At 37.5% G+C, this 18,217-nt stretch overlaps 1 long non-coding RNA gene across 2 annotated transcripts; it reads left to right on the top strand.

The window, feature by feature from the left end:
* Positions 1-328: 328 nt before the first annotated feature.
* LOC146464403 (uncharacterized) lies at positions 329-8,291 on the top strand. 2 transcript variants are annotated; one of them, XR_014868500.1, is made up of 6 exons: positions 329-527; positions 2,403-2,482; positions 3,228-3,279; positions 3,916-3,969; positions 6,467-6,510; positions 8,138-8,291. It is a non-coding gene; the product is annotated as an uncharacterized LOC146464403 (long non-coding RNA). The 2 variants fall into 2 exon arrangements; XR_014868499.1 differs by having other exon boundaries at positions 330-531.
* Positions 8,292-18,217: the final 9,926 nt, after the last annotated feature.

Below are 18,217 nucleotides of genomic sequence, written 5' to 3'. Positions count from 1 at the left end.
AGTTATTTGACATTCATCAAGGCCATGAGAACAGAGAATGGCCTTAGTTGACTGGTGATATCACTAAACGTCGTCAGCTTTGTCACATAGTTGTTCCATTGGTAACAACGAGAACTATTAAAACACTGGAATTATGCCATTTTGTGTGGAGCAAGGCTAACTCGAGTACGTTTACTTAATGCGATTTCACATTTAGTTAAGGCACGTAGAAGAGAAACTAGCTGTGTATAAATTAAAGCTGACACGAGCACTAGGATATGGTCAGTTAAGAGAGTTTCTTTTAATTTTTTCCCTTTGAATTTAAAGCAGGATCAGTTCACTGAATGCGTCACTTCTATCCATGAGAATTTTAGAAAACGTCGGCTTTATTGGTTGCTAACGCCAACTGCAAGGTGTAACTTAATTTCAAAACATATTCATTATCTTTCCATCTCCGCGAGGCTGAATTGCTTACATTAGCCAGTAACAAAGGATATTGATTAGGCTGAGCGTTTCATCAGTTTTGTTTTGAAAAGGAAGGAAGAAGAGTAGGTGAGTGCTGTAGTTTCAAATACACGATCTCTTTCTATCTTATGTCAAGTTATCATACTGAATCTGGGTGGAGTCTGTTGGAGAGTGGAACAGCCTTAATATCTGAAAATATATATTCCTTTATTAATTATAAACAACTGGAATATTCCATTCTTTGTCTGTAGAATAACCAAGTACAATATATCATTTGGAAATCAAACTTAAAGCCATATGCTATTTGAAAGGGATGAATTCTTATTGCTTGAACTTTATAAGAAGTCAGTTGTTAATGTCATAGCCGAGACCCTGACAGGGCCGTACATAGCGCGGGGGCAGAGGGGGCAGCTGCCCCCGCCAGGAAAACTCTTTTTTTTTTTTTTCTAACATAGTGTTTGAGATTGCTGAGCTATTTCTTATAGCGATATTGGTCTGAAATCACAAGAAAATCGACTTATTGACTGAAAAAATCTTCCCTCAATGTGAATTCCAAAAAATTATTTTAGAAAAACTTGCGAGGCAAAAGCCAGTAGACGTTTTCTTAGGAAAATAATGATTTTACTTCATTCTGTAGTTGTTGTAATGCCAGGTCCGGAGTTTTGTCAGAGGGTGTTGAGTTTCTTAGCACGGCTATTTGTTTTTTTGGTTCTCTCGTGTCACAGTAATAAGAGGCTTGAATTGTAGTTAAATCAAGGCCTGTTATAGTGAATTGTAGGAGCTCGGTGATTTCCTCCTTTTGTTTTACAGCAGTGTTTCGACTATACATGTTTTAAATTTACCATTGAATGAGAGGCAATGTTTGGTTCAAGCTAAACAAGGCCATGCCATAATAAATCATGACCATTTTTGTAGGGGCGAAAAAAAAATGTCCAACTAGAAACTGTCTGTATACGGGAGACCCCTGTGAGGGGTGTGCGGAGTTTGCCCCCACACACAAAAAATCCTAGATACGGCCCTGCCTGAACCAGGAAAAAAACATTTAGAAAACTACTTTTGCTCCCATTATAAATTGTTCACGAAGAGACGATTAATCGTAATAACATGTGCATCAAACAATGGTGATTACAACACAGCGTTATACCAAAAAATTGTTTTAAAATCGTATTTCGAAGTTGTCACTTTGTAAGCTTGTTGGGCTTAAGGAAAAGAATTTTTGAGAATACTGTAATAACTGGATATTGTTTTGAATTTCGTAATGTACGTTGAACTGATTAACCTAATAAGCTAAACAAGACCAAATGACTTGAAAATTGCAAGAAACCAAGCACCCATAAGGGAGAAAATACATGGCCTTACATGGTCTGTGGGCAGCTGCTCTGAAAACACTCTCAAATCACTTAAAATTTGCCAGGGAAACCATTTCGTTTGCAAAACAGCCCCAGTTGCGAAATTTCTGACTTAAGTCGGCAAGGATTTTTCTTTTTTCCTTCAAATCGTTTTGCTTCAGCTTCCTGATACCACTGGAGAAAATATCCAAGGCTTCAATTACTGACTTCAGCCACCATTTAGGTATAAACTATAAACAACTATAAAGGAACCTTGTTTAGGTTTTTATTTAGGAAATCATTTATGATGATTTTTCTTATGCGCTCGTTCAGAATGTCGAAAATTTAGTCAATATCACTGAAATCTCCGACGTTGACGTTTCCTTCAACAGTACTTTTTAAAGCTACTTTTTAAGCTCTTTCTCCTATCTATCCTCTATGTATCTTAATTTTCTTGGAGATGCACTAATATCCAAGGCTACCAGTAATTTTTAAGCCCATGGCTAGGTGCAAGGGGTTCTTTAAACTGTTTGTTTGTATAGCAAAATTTTGGATATGTTACTTGCAGTAATTCTGTGGGTTACAAGTTTCCACTTTTTTACATCTTGAAAATTTACTTTCTTCCCATAGGATTCCTTGGCTAAGATGAAACAAGTGATTGCTGTGATTGTCGTTGTTCTTTGCCTCTCGTCTGCTTTTGTCGAGTCCAAGTAAGAAACTAAACTAATTACAATTCAACTAAAGAAATAAAGAATCCGCTTAAGAAATATTTAGAGAGTTAAAGGCAAAACACTACACAATTTTATCTACATCGATAGGAGGTTTCAAAGATTGGTTTTCCTTCCAAATTGACTTGCCAATTACATGAGAAATGATTGTGGAGCAACCCTTTGGAACAATCCGTCAGATCATCTCGGTACAGACGTATGGTTACTCCAGATGTTACTTTACTTCCTTCCTTGAGAAAGGCTTTTTTTTTTTCAAAATTGGACTAGCACACAACAAATATGTAAAGCAGCTTTCATCTTTTGACTTGACAGACTAACTTGACTGGCATTGCGTACTTTAAATGTTATTCATAACGCATACGCAGGTTTATCATGAGTTTATACGTTGATAATGACGATGATGAACGTGTTTTCCTGTTTTGCGGCTTTAAAAGTGATTGCTGAAATAGCTGACACAATTTGCCATGTTTTGAATCTTTAAGTAAATCAGATATTTGTTTCATTTGTATTATATTTAAGAGAATTGTTGACTTGTTAAAACTGCGAAAGAGTAAAACATCAACAACTGATTTTTAGCTTGTTCCGAATATATCTTTTCAGTATTAGGAAGTCATGTTTGATTGATTTACTCATACCAAAAACATGTCGGCAGATAGGTCCCGAAGGATTTAACATAATTAAATTCCTTAGAGTCTTTCAGTTGATTTAAACTCAATCTTCCTTCTAGACCCTCTTACAATTATGACGAGGTGGACCTGAAGAAAATCAAGGAAGATACGGTAATATGAATTAAATTATACAAACGAAGGCAAACTGCTAGCACAGATTATAACCACTGATTAATTTCGGCGCGTTCTCGCAGGACAAAACACGTCACGTGGTACAAGATTAGCTGGTCACATTCGCGCGAATGTTTTCGAAAAAAAAAAACATTAAAACTATTTGCAAAACTTTGTTGACCATTCACTCTGGCTGGACTCTGGATTCTGATCACGTGTGCCGGTCACACCACTCGATGACGTCAATCGTGCGTCTATACTCTAATCATAAACTCCGCTACACCAATCAAAACGCGAGTTTTACACTGTTCATTGTATAATGATTAATAACAGATGATAGATAGATAGCTATAATCACCTTATATCCAACAAGCGCGAGTGGAATAATTGTTTTATTAAAACAATCAAGAAATATTGCTAGAGTTCTTGTTGATTTCGCTTTGCAAGACCAACCAATAGACAAACAAATGGTCTATATTTCTCGGGCATGATAATGGCTCATATACCATGGTCGCTAAGCCAATCAAATCCCTGGAATTGCATTATACAATGATCCTGTTTTTAATAATTTCTGATATCCCATGGCCGGAAAACCAATCATGTCTGTTGTAACAGTTACATCTGTTTCTTTTTCAGGGCGACCCAAAATCTCCTAGACCGCGTGGATTTCCAGGGTCCAAAGGCGATAGGGTTAGTGTCATAATATCGCAAAATGTTCAGCATAACGTTGCCTTTTCATATATTTTCTTACTTTATTCGATTAAAATTCGAGCTGTTTATATACCTAATCGTACCTTTTTCAGGGTACGTTTCGGCGACATATCAGGTTAGATTGCTCGAGCCACGGGGTTGTAGAAGCGTACCAAAAAGGCACAATTAGGTATTAACCGTACCCAAATTCCGTCCAAAATCCGGTGATATTCGTGCGATATCAGGTCCGTGACTTGATATCGAAAGATATCAGGACAGTAGACTAGGCTTCTGATTGGCTAATTGCGAATTTGGGTAAGGTAATGTTGGATATTAAACAAAATTTTATCCTGCGAAAACGCGCGGAATATCGCCTGATACTTAACCGAAGAGGCCGTTTTGACATCATCTGTGCGTTATCAGAGTACAGACGCAAGGCAAAATGAAATCTTTTTGTTAAACACATTGTGACACTTTCACCGATTTCTCGGGTGAGTGTTTCTTTGTTTACTACGCAAGCAATTTCACGATCTTTCCTCAGTGTTTTGACAAACGCACCTAGTGCCTTAATGCTTGCAAGAACTCTAGATCTTTTATGAAACTAAACGGTTTTTCAAGCAGCTCTGATGCCTCTGAGAATAATTACTTTGTGCTCCGTTTATCTTTTTGTCTAGCCACCAGAAAGCTAAAATTTCTCGAGGCACTTCAGTGCGAGCTCGGATTTTCTCAGGTGGTTTTCTCCATCTCTCCAAGACGAGTCGAGATCTCTATTTAACGGTTGCGAGAACCAATCTAAGGAAATACATGTACTGTTTGTAATTTCTGAGCCCTAGAATACGGGACAATCCAAAAGTCTAGAGAAAAATTAAACGTTTTTGCTGAATTGCCAGTTCATAAGCAGAAAAGTAAGCAATAATTAACAACAAACTTGGTTGTCTTTTTTGTGTTTAGTATGAAAGAGCGTTATTAACAGTTTGGTGTTCTTCCGAGGTCGTAACTTTTTGAAAGCGTTCTGTCATTTTTCTCCCCAAAGCATGAAAACTACGTATGTCCCAGAATATCTGTTATGTGTGCGCGACGTATATTGAGTTCACAATGACCATATTTGGGCAGTGTCACAATGTGTTGAATAATAAGATCCATTATACGATGCCCGAGAAATAGCGACCATTAAGTTGTCCTCTAATTGTTCTTGCAACGCGAAATCAGCCAGTTATAGGAATATTTCTTGATTGTTTTTAATAAAACAATCATTCCACCTGTGCTTATTGGATATGAGATGATTATAGCCAACTCAGCGCTACGCGCCTAGTTGTCTATCACCTCATATCCAATAAGCGCGAGTGGAATAATTGTTAAATCTTGCTCTCGGCTTAAAATTATGGCCTTGAAATTTCACAGTTGCCCTCGAAGCTTCTCCTCTCGTCAACCCTGGGCATGATCCTTCCGTATACCAACCTCTTGAAGGGGTTTATTTCCTAAATAATTTAAAGATAAGTGTATGTAAATTTACCCACGCGTACAATTTTTTTTAGGAAGAGCTGCGGGGAAGATTATGACAGTTAACTAAATGCTTTTGCAAGACACCCCATTTCAAATGAACCATGAACTCATACACAGTGACCTGAAATAGTTTCGTGTCGCCTCATAACACAAAAGACCTGCCGTTATAAAACGATAGGTTGAGACAAAAGCAATGACGTTTTGACAAATTGTGTGTTGCGTTATAACAAGTTGGAACAATTATTCCAGTAAAAGAGACCTCGCTCTCCTGCTTCCACACCACAACACTTGAAAATCGCCATACAATCCTCTGAAAATTGGTGATCGTCGTTTTCACATTTACACCGCTGTTTCGGATGTATAGAAGGGAGCCTTAGGACCTGGGACTTTCTTAAATTAGGGAACATTATCATAACATACCTTATTACATGAAATTTTCGCGACATGCTCATTTCGCGATTTTATAGTGCGCATATTTCGCGACACTTAAATTTCGGGACTTTGCGGAAATTTTCTATTTTGAATCACTTTAATTTCGCGTTTCTGAGTAACACACAATTTATTTAACTTGTCCTTGAATCAAATAAAACAACTGAGCTTATCTAAAATAACGTCAAAATTAACAAAAGATGCAGCGGCGGGTCTATGTGACAACAGTAACAACAAAGAAGTAACAACAAAGAAATTCTCACGATGTCCACAAGAAGTTCATGCTTGTACGTGAATTATTGAGACAACTGACCACAATTTCCATTAAACTTCCATTAAACAATTTCCATTATATGTCTTGATATGCAGTGGAGACAGAAAGCAGAAGTGATGAGGAGAACCAAGACATTGCCTCAGAATAGTTAAAAACATGATTTTCTAAACGTTTCAATGGTAATAAACTCATTCTTTCTTCATTATTGACATAATGTGAGTCACTTAATTTTCGCGTCATGTTATGTTGGCTCAGTTTTGTTTTGTATCCGTTCTTTTGCTGTTATGACAGGTGAAAAGAGAGTGTCGTCCAAAATGTCAACCAGGAGATATATGGTAAGTTACCCTCCTGATTAACTAATGGGAATATCTTTAGATAATGCGTGGTTCCAAAATGTGGCGTTTCTGAAAAAGGAAATTCTATTGTAAACGAAAGCAAGCAAACGTGACACTGGAAAGGTCCGCACTGGAGTAATTGTTTTGTATTTGAGATAAATAAAGCCGCAGAAGGTCTAAAGCATTTCCTGAAAGATTGTAAGATTTAAGTTTTTTAGGGAGTGGTCAAAGAGTATAGGGGAGGGAGGGAGGTCAGATAGGGTACATGGGGGGAGATGAGGGGGACATGGACCACTCCTTCCTCTGGCACACAACTGACTGACCCACTCCTTAATGAAGGCTAAACATAACGTTACCCAACCCGTGCTAAACATAGGTTTTTAGTTGGTTGCATAACCCAAGGAAACCACATTTTGTGTATGACCCTCCGACCTTCGACCTCGCTCCGTGAGGAATTAAGTTTGGCGAAGTACGCTTAACGGTACATCGCTATCAATGTCACTCCAACTGTTGTAAGACCTTGTAAGCCAGTCAAGCTTGTTTTGTTCTTTCAATATACAGATTGAGGACAAAAACTCCTCAGAGGGGAGTTTTCCCTGCTTCATATCCTCATAGGTCAAGTCACGAATAGGCAAGCTTTTCTCCCTTTCTTTCTCTTTCTTCTGTTTCATCATGTTTAGGTGCCCAAGGTGACTCACGTATTCCAATACCAGGCCTCGATCTACTGCATACTTCTCAAAGATAGCTTGAATGCTGCTTTCTTTTTCTGGTGAAATTTTTATCTGCAGGTTGGCAGATAAATGTATGCCTATTCCTGTTACGAAATAGGTTGACCTAACCCCCATGGATAGCAGAAAATTGAACGACCCACCCCCTACCAAGGGCTCAAAAACTGATGACCAACCCCCTTTCTGCTCCGGCCAACCCACCTTATACTTTTTGACCAGTCCCTTAATAGCGGAGGTAGCAGAACATAAATAATCAAACGTCTTATTCATGCCAACACCCCAACACTTTTTCCTGCTGTCTAGGTACATTTTGCACTTTTTTTTCTACTTAATGAGCATTGCTGTTTCTCTTGACTTGTTCTGTAGACTTTCAGCATTTAGATGAATAGGAAGGATCGCGAATTCGGACACCGTAAACCTTACAACTTTCGAGCATGATTTCCAGCCGGCGCGTGTTTAACATGGGTTTTGATCAATATCCCCGCATGAAAGCCGGCATTCTAATTGCTATGTTGCGAGAAAGTTTAGGTAATATCCCACCGAGCGAGTTATTACCCCCTCAAATTCTAGGGCACTTATTTACTTTTTAGCGAATGAATATTGTGGCGCTAGCTATAGCACTATTGACACAACTGTCGGACTAGACAATTAACGCTGCAGTGTTTGTTAAAGTGCTACCATAAATTTCCCACTGAACGTTAGCCCCATGGTTTTGTAGCCCAGGAACGCTCGGTGGGATTTAAGCCCTTTTGACATACACTGCATGCAGAGTTAATTCATTTTTCAGACAGAATTTTCAGCCTCAGTCTTTACTACTGAATACAGCAGTCTTAGTTGTTTAATGCTAGTCATTGATAGTCCCTTTTCCTTCTCAAATTATTTGTTTCCCATTTTCTCAGTTACAGTCTTACTGGCCGCTGTTTAGCTCCCTGGCGCTTGTAGCGTTGTCCAGCATACTGGAGTTTGAGGCATCAAGGTCCACGGTTCCTAGATTATTAAAATAGTGCTTAGTTTGTCAATAAAGGAAGTTTCCCTCAAAAGGAAAAATTATAACTTGGCTCTTTTTATTGTCTCGTGATTTAATTAACGGTAGCAGGGGCTTTGGGTTCGCACCTGTTATTTTGTAAACCTGGTGTTGCTAGAAGTATAAGGTAATTATAAATTTGGACTACTTTAAAACTGTTATTATGATTTTAAATCATTTTTCCGGGTTAAGCATATGCGATTTGGTTGTCTAGTGGCGAATATTTTGTTTTGCTGATATACAAAGAGTTAAAATTTTTAAGAAGAGGGTTCATTCTGTATACTGAGCGTTAGGTCTACTGATTACGCCCAAACCAGCCGGGTGGTGTTGGTGTCCCAAACTAAACCTCTGAATTGAACTCTACTTTTATGCAAATACTTTCTTTTGTTTCAGTAAACCAATTTAGCCGGCCGTCACGTGAATGAAAACGCTCTATAGGCAAATAACAATACCTTGATGGCAAACCAATTAGAAGCGAGTTGCGTCATCACGTGTTATGTTAGACCGCCTAATATAAGAAATAAACATTATTATTATTATTATTATTATTATTATTATTATTATTATTATTATTATTATTATTATTATTATTAACCAACAGGAAAAGAAGTAATAGAATCATTAATGTAAAGAACTTGACATAATTAAAATGGATTAACATAAGTGACTAAACACAAAGAAAGAGAATGAAGACAGACAAGCAACAATGTCGTAACTATTCGCGTTTGGTAAACTCTAAGAATAGAAAGAGATTCGCGTAAGATGTTTCTGATCTATTGAGCTATTGGAAGACAAGTATTCAATCACGGATTCTCCGGTAAATCGACCCAAAACAATCTTTGATTCAGTCTTCGAAAGTTGGTTTCTTGGCGAATTCGGCTCGCCAGTGTGTTGACGTACTGTACTTGCAAATCAGCTGTGTTCGTTGGCTTTAAAGTCGTTTTGTTGAGTAAATGTCAACTGCCTTCCAGTTTTCCCTTCAAAAAATACAAAATTTTACGTTCGATTCCCGTACAAAGCTTAAAGGGGCAGTTTCACCTATTTTTAGTGTCACTATGAATAGTCAAAAAACGTATTTGTTTCAATGGAATCGTTAAAATATTGGTTGAGGTTTGTTAACAATAACACTACTAGTGCACAGAAACTACTATTGAGTATGTTTGGCTGTGGATGGCTAGGATGGAAGTGGATTGCAGCTTGAAAAAAGTGGCCTATTTTTTCAAGTTCTTCCTGTGTTTTTAGAGAAGTCGCTAATTGTTGATAATGGTTTGTTTTTCCTACGAGAGAAACCTTAACATTTTCTTGCCGATGTTGTAAGAGCAATTTCATGCTACAAAACAGGTTCTTTGTCGAATATTCCAGCAGTTTTGATCAAAATACTTAACAAATAGATTCCATTTTGCCGTGCGTCTGTACTCTAATAACACACAGATGACGTCAAAACGTGGTGAGAACAAAGAAGTACGCTACGAGCGGCAGGCGAGTAGCGTGACTGATGTTCTCACTACGTTTTAACGTCCTCTGTGCGTTATCAGAGTACAGACCCACGGCAAAATGGAATCTATTTGTTTTATACAATAACCAAGACATTTCAACACATTTCGTAAGCGAGCATCGCGCTGCCTGAGCTGAGTCAAAAACTTTCCAGTAAACTCAGTTTTAGACTACTACACACACGCAATTGTGATCTTCTAAATTAGAGTATAATCCGAAAGAATTTCACTAACAATATTTTCAAAACTAACCTTTATTCCAGAAGGAAATCCTGACCCCAAAATAATACAGCAGGTAAGTCGCTTCACTGCGATTTGTGATCGATTACTCGCCATTACCGGATTTCTATCGGCGACATATTTCGACAAATATTTGCTTCCTTTTCACGTCACAACAAAGTTCTAACTTTTTAGTCCTGGTTGAGATCACTCTCAACGGTCTTCGCCCAATTTTTTTATTGGGCAGTTTTCCTTTCCTGTGAAAATTTGCCTGTGTTTGTCCGCTACTCGCAAAAACAGTTTGCAAAACTTTGTTGACCAGTCACTCTGGCTGGACTCTAGACTCTGATCACGTGCGCCGGTCACACCACTCGATGAAGTCAATCGTGCGTCTATACTCTAATCACACACTCCTCTAGACCAATCAAAACGCGAGTTTTACACAGTTCATTTTATAAAGCAAAATCATCGTGACAATGCCCCTTTAAAGTATCTTATGGTGATGATTTCTGTAACGGTATAATCTTTACTGCTACTAGCTTGGGTGAGACAATTTCTGGACTTAAATTCGTAGTAATAGGCCAGAATCGAGCAATAAGTGCACTCCTTTCTGGTCTCAAATTCAAGAAAATAGTAAACAATCGAGGAATAAGTTCAGTCTTTTTTGGTCTAAAATTGCAAAAATCGAGAATTAAGTCGATTCCTTTCTATTCTCAAATTCTTGAAAATAAGTAAAAATCGGACAATAAGTTCACTCCTTTTTGGAACGAATTCCTTAAAATAGCTAAAAATGGAGCAATAAGTTCAATTCTTTCTGTCTCAAATTCGGGAAAATAGACAGAAATAAAGACATAGTTCTATTCTTTGTGGTCTCAAAATCGTGAAAATAGCCAAAAAATGGAGAGATACGTTCATTCCTCTCTGGTCTCGAATCCGTAAAATTCGTCAAAAATCGAGAAATTCCTTTCTGGTCTAAAATCCTCGAAAATGGCCATAAATCGAGAAACAAGTTCATTCCCTCCCGCTCTTAATTTCATGGAAATGGAAAACAATCGAACAATAAGTTTGTGTAAGTTGTATTGTACTTTTACTTGTTTATTGATCTATTGTAATTATTCAGAAAATACTTGCAAAAGTTACACAATTCAGTGTGTTTTTTTTTTTCAATAAAAACCAGTCTGTCTGTGTGTCTATTAACAAATTACCCATATCAACTTGCGATTATTGAACTAGCTGTATACTCTAGGCCCAGGCCTGTTTTAGGCCATTTGTCTACTGCAGACACACCCAACGACCACATTAAACTAAAATACTTAAAACGTTGTTTCAATATATACGATTTGATCTGTTTGGATGATTTTAAAAGTCGAAGAAAGTTTCATGAAAAGGAATTATATTTTCCGAATTTCGTCTGCTGGCTTTACGGCAAGGTAGTTGGCCATATTCCTCACTATCAACGACATATTTTACCCTGCGAAAACAAAACAAATTATTTTTCCGAATTACGAAATTTTGTAGTGATATTTTGCATTAGAGAACATTAGTTTTCCGTTGCAATAAAGGCCTTCTGAACAGAAAATTCAAGCAAAATGATCTTTTGGGTGTCGCTGATTGTAATTCACCGTTCGGAAAAAGATGGCGGTTGTAGATTTTACCACAATACCTTGCGAACCTAAGACAGCCAACAGGCACATGGAAAGCCAAATTTTATGCGAAATTCGTCCCTGTGCCAACAAGAAGTTTGAACTTCTTGATACTTTTCTATGAATCTTTATGAACGTTTTTGGAGGTTTACGTACGCTAAGAATTATGGGTAAATGAACCAGTCGCCATTTTTTTTGGCACTTTGGATGGCGCCTGATCCAAAGCTTGAGAAGTACTCACTGATTCAATGGCTCGCTCACTAAGAGTTCATAACACAGATCGGTGTGTTAGTCAGTCAACGGATGGTCGCAATATAGACTCCAGAAAAAGGGACCACTTCCCGTGGGGATCAGAACCAATCACCTACAAAGAGTCTCCGCTCTCCCCAGTCAGCGGTCTGTTGTCGACGACAACAGTAACAGTAACAGAGCTACTGAACTGATGGCTTTTTTTTTAGGAGTCGGCAGAAACCGTCGTTCCATTTGTTTTTTACTCTGACCTGTTCACATTCATTCATGGGTCGAGAGGGTGGAATGAGACCTGTCCATTATTGATTCAGGAGGGTCGGGTAAAAGTGGACTGGGTTGTTACGCCTTTCAATGCAGACGTCCAAGCGACCGCGTTCCCAGGGTCTCTCCTCTTCACGTCCCTGTGACTTGACGAGCAAGGACTCTGGAAATGAGGTTGACGTCCAAGCTCATTTTTTTTCTGCATTATAAAGCGCATTAGAGAATTCATATGGAATTTGAAATTTATGAAAAACATTACCATTGACCGTTATTTTTTCTTACGGGTTCCTTATTCATGTTTCTATTCGAAGGAGAGAAATGAACAAACGCTTGAGACCTTGATCCAATTTTGTAAAATGCTTTTACGATATTACAAACAATGTTATTTCATACGTTAGTGTAACTTAAACATGAGTGAACCTTTTCGGCAAAAATCCCCAAAAAGCTTTTTAAGTGTAAATTTGCAAATTTGTGAAAGGATTCGAACGAAAATCAAGACATTGGACAGAGAGAAAATATACAAGATGTTGTACATGAAGTTTATACAGTGACTAATGTTTCAGGTTAACTTAGGCCCGATTCATACGTCGAACTTTACATGAGCCGAACCTAATCATTTGGTTCGGCGCATGTAAAGATCGACGTATGAATCAGTTAGGATCGACAGATTTGTATTTGGGTCGACCGGCCGTTCTGTTCGACTGCGTCAGTCGAATAGAACGGCAAAAGTTCGACTTCGATTCAGACGTCGAACTTTTCATGTGCCAAACCAAATGCAACGTTACGTATAAATTATATAAATTATATCTATCCCAGAGGTCTGTGCTTTCCATCGACTTGGCATGTGCGCAAAGGACTTCATTCTGAACAAGATAGCGGGAAAAGAGGAATGTGCTTGTTCTTGCTGTTTCGACACAACTAAATATACTTGTCTGAGATGCGAAAGATTAAAAAACAAACAAACAAACAAAAAAAACCTATTCTTGATGTGCACACGCACTTCAAACCAACAGAAACTTTCCAATACAGGCTATATCAAAGGCGAAGCGTCAAGACTTCTCAGAACAAAATCTTCAAAAACAACATTTAAAGAAAACATTACTCTATTCAAACAGAGATTACGCTACAGAGGTTACCTCGATAACCTTTTTTACAATAACTGTCCAAATTCCCGCGCGTTGATTGGCTCGTAGCTATTGTCTATAAGAGTACAGACAATAAAAATGACGTCAGATGTAACGCGCGCGCTTTCTCAACGGTAAAAAAATAGCCAACTCCGCTCGTACTTTTTCCATGTTATTGTAAAAAACAAATCGACGGCAGTTTTCTATGGTTTATATTCTTATAGACGATAAAATGACGCCATAAAATGTCCAAAACTTGGCAGTGAAACCACTCGCCTGCGGCTCGTGGTTCCACTTGGGTTTTGGACATTTTTTGACGTCATTTTATGGTCTATAAGAGTATAGACCATAGGAAACGGCCGTCGATTTGTTAAATAGATAAAACTCTTTCAGAAGTCAATTTCTGCGAAAGAATGTCGGCACTACAAAATAAACAAAAAACGCGGTAAAACATTTTGCCGTTTGTTACGGAATATCGCCCTTCTGTGCCAAACCTAAAACAATTCAGATGAGTAAATGGCACTTGATAGAAAATCAGCCTCTGCTAAGGGAGACCTACAAAGAACCTCCCCTACTTTCGTACAGAAAAGGGAGATCTTTGAAAGACGTACTCGTAAGAGCAAATTAGCTTTGAAGGTCATATTCTTCCTATCTTGACCAATAGGAGCCGTGTTTGACCTGTCTTCATTATTTTACCAAACAAGCTCTTCCATGTCAGAATTCATCTTTCCCGCCATTTTGAATCTTGTTGAGTAAAAACAACAGCCGCTAACCACGAAAATCTATCTTCTCACTTTAGCTTTAATTAAGTTCGACTTCAGTAAGGTTCGACGTCTGAATCAACTGCCGAACTTAATTACTTGGGTCGACCTTAATAGGTATTAGGTTCGGCTCATGTAAAGTTCGACGTATGAACCGGGCCTTAAAAAATCCCGAGTAAATAAAAATAAAATTACATCGATCGAAAGCGGAACACAGACTCATGGTTTTGTTTTGCAGTCGGCAGAAACCGTCGTCGCATTTGTTTGTGTAAATCAAACATGACTGAACCTTTTCGACAAAAATCCCCAAAAAAGCTTTTTAAGAGTAAAAGAAGCGAAACCGCCTAATCGTTGCTTTTACTGCCTGCCTCACCTCTCTCATTCGCTAACAATAAATTACTGGGTTTATTGAAGAATTAAAGTAAACTAAAGATACCACGATTCCTTCCGCGGGAAGTGAGGAAGACGAAATCTCATGACGTATAGCTATAACAGTAGCGAATATAGCGAACGGAAGATAACACGCCATCATGAAGACGGAAACCAACATTGTTGTAGACACAGACCTTTTATACTTTAACTCGTGCACTCGACTGGGGCCGTTAAATTGTCTGGGTGCAGTTTCTTGGTGAACCTGAGCTTGCCGACAACGAAGAGTAAAAAAGATTTTCAAATAGCAGAATGTTGAAATTACAAGAAATAACAGAACATTGAAAATCAGAGAAAATAGATGTGTTGATAAAGTACAGCATAGTGAGCAACGAAAGTACAAAATAGGAGAGAAAAGTGATTCCACGAACACGGGCGACAGTTACGACATGTCTGTATCGCAGACCCAACAGCAGGGCGAGTAGCCTGTCCACACTAATGATGGTCAATGTACACAAGGAAATTCCACAAAGTAAAGTAGAAAAAACAGTTAACAAACTTGTGACGAAAACACAGGTATCTAAGTCGCTTTCTCTAGAAATGAGGTAAACGTCAAAACTTGGCTGAGTAATCAGTCCAACACAGAAATCAGTTGACGCCAAGCAACGAAACAGCAGAATGAAGCGGCAGAGATTTTCTCTGAAGAGCAATTAAGATCAACACGTTTCCTGCGATTGCTGTGAAAGTAAGAATTGCATTAACAGCGATGCACAAATACCGGTATACGAGCCACGTATCCAGCTCAGTCATGTTCTTAAGGTACACCGAGCCGCATGTGGATAACTGAAAAGTTTGCCATTTGTTGATTTCCATGTTTAGATTGCTCAGTCAAGAACAATCAAGTTGATCCGATATAATATGCTTTTTCCTAGCGTCACCCAATGATTCTACAGCGAAATCATACGATTGCACCGTAATGTTGTTCTCACTCAGTTTTGGACCTGAAGAAGAAATCCAAGGGTGTGTCTGTTCAAATGTAAGATATTCAAACTTTTTCCGAGTGATTCTGAGTGCCTTTAAATATTTTTCCGGAATGGGATTAAGTTTGTTACTTTGTTGGATTGTGTACTAAGCTACTATAGGGAATGCCCTGATCACTGGGAACCAAGGTGACTGTTTTAACATAATATTGATTAATTTGATTTCCCAACACGTCAACGAATTATGAGGAGTCAAGTATGGGATCTTGTATGATTGAAGGTGAGCTGACCTGAACTATAGTGTCACCCACATAACTCAGTAGATGACAAAACGTGACCTTCACCAACCGTGATCATGATTTCAATCTAGTTATAAAGAGTTTCATGTGCCTGAAGCTTAAACGAGATTAATATCTGTCTTGCATTGTGAGTGGCAAATTCGTTTCCGCGGAAGGAAATTAAAGACAATAATAATTTGGTGCCAATTTACAAAATCGATTTAAAGTCATGTAATGTTGACTCCTTTTTTATTTTGTTTCTCGCCTTGTTTTTGTATGTTTAAGAACAAGAACTTTGTCTGACAAATGACTGTGGAAGAACAGTTGAAAAAAGACGCAAGGCCTCGGTGGATGGAAAACAGTGGATTTGAGACCTCAATTTTTAACATAACACGCATCTTTCGTGAGCGTTATTAAGTCGCCTGAAAACATGATGATAAATATTTGGAATCTTCCTCGAGAAAACACATTTACGCGAATTAAAGAAGATAAGGTATAATGGCTTTTTCTTTCAAAATATAATTATAAGTTATGTTATAAGAAATGTAATGAGTGTTAAGAAATGTAAATAGTCTTTAGTCTAATTTTATATATTCATATATTAGTCTTTATCTTTCTTTTTTTTGTTCTTTTTTAATTTTCGGACTCTTTTGTAAATCACTTATTAGTGAAATTGATTTCCTCAATAAAGATTATTATTATTATTATTATTATTATTATTATTATTATTATTATTATTATTATCTAGAATTAACCTTTGTTTAAAAAAATCAGGATATTACAAAAATTTGGGCACTCAAATTCCAATTATTTCGTTTCAAAAATTGTATTTCTGTTTTTTTTCATACAGCAGTGGGTGTGTTTATCCCAAAATAATTTTGACTTAAATTTTATATATCTCTCGTAGTCTCATTTTTGTCAAAATTGCATTTGTGATTTTTATGGAAATACATTATCTATTAAATTCCAAGTTACAAACTTACTACAAATGTCTGAGTTAAATAAACAATCACTACTTATATTCAGTTGTGTATTCTAATTCTTTTTATTTATTTACAGTTATAACCCTCTCAATTTATCTCTGACTTCTAACTTATATTTATTTTAACAATTCTTCTTTTTCTGCTCACAACCCCTCATCCCCCTCCCTCCACCCAACCAAACATATAATTTTTACGCGCTTATTTCAAATCTGTGGAGAGGAACCCTCTATCAGCAATGCCTCATTTTGACACCAATAAAGCCACACAGGTTGCTACTGAATCTGGTGGTATTAATTTATTTATTTTTATTAATATTATTTTATTAATTAATTTTAAACAAAGCAAATAAACTCTAGTGGTGACCGTGGTTTCTTGTTCTTTTGTATATTTGCAAAACGAACGAAACTCAAGACATTGGACAGAGAGAAAATATATAAGATGCTGTACATAAAGTTATACAGTGACTAATGTTTCAGGTTAAATTATTTAACCTAGATAAGTAAATAAAAATAAAATCACATTGAAAATCGAACGCAAACTAATACATCAAGCCAGTTAATTGCCCCTACGTCTCATATGCTTTGTGATATGTTTTCATTAACGTACGGAATGGGTTTCGGTTTGATCTGCTCACATTCATTCATGGGTTGAGAAGCTAGAATGAGATTTGTCCATTATTGGTACAGGAGGGTGGGGTGAAGGTAGACTGGGTTGTTGCGCCTTTACATGGTGAAGTCCAAGCTCACTTCTAATCTACCTTGTACAAAGCATTAGAGCATTCATATGGAATTTGCAATTTATAAAATGCATTCTCATATACCGTTAGCCTTTTCAGAGGTCTCCGTATTCATTAGTTTCTATTCAAAAGAGAGAAAAGAACAAATTTAACGTTTGAGATCTTGACCCAATTTTGTAGAATACCAATTCGATATTACAAACGATGCTATTTCATACGTTAGTGTAACTCAAACGTCACTGAACATTTTCAGCAAAAATACAAGAAAAGCTTTTTAAGAGTAAAAGAAGCAAAACCGCCTAATCGTTGCTTTTACTGCCTCCCTCAACTCTCTGATCCGCCAACAATAAATTGCTGGATTTATTGAAGAATTAAAGTAAACTAAAGATATCGTGATCGCTTGTGCGGTAAGTGAGGAAGACGAAATCTCTTGACGTACGACCACAACAGCGATGAATATGGCGAACGGAAGATAACACGCTATCATGACGATGGAAACCAACATTGTAGTAGACACAGACCTTTTATACTTTAACTCGTGCACTCGACTGGGGCCGTTAAATTGTCTGGGTGCAGTTTCTTGCTGAACCTGAGCTTGACGATAACGAAGAGTAAAAAAGATTTTGAAATAGCAGAATGTTGAGATTACAAGAAATAACAGATCACTGAAAATCAGAATAATAGAGAAAATAGGTGCGTTAAGAAAGTACAGCATAGTGAGTGATGAAAGTACAAAATAGGAGAGAAAAGTGATTGCGCGAACACGGGCGACAGTTACGACATGTCGGTATCGCAGACCCAACAGCAGGGCGAGTAATCTGTCCACACTAATGATGGTCAATGTACACAAGGAAATTCC

The sequence above is a fragment of the Pavona decussata genome, unplaced genomic scaffold, assembly GCF_977016875.1.
Source record: "Pavona decussata unplaced genomic scaffold, jaPavDecu1.1 SCAFFOLD_164, whole genome shotgun sequence".
NCBI lineage: Eukaryota > Metazoa > Cnidaria > Anthozoa > Scleractinia > Agariciidae > Pavona > Pavona decussata.
Note: the sequence above shows the minus strand (reverse complement) of the source record. Positions and strands in the feature narration are given on the sequence as shown.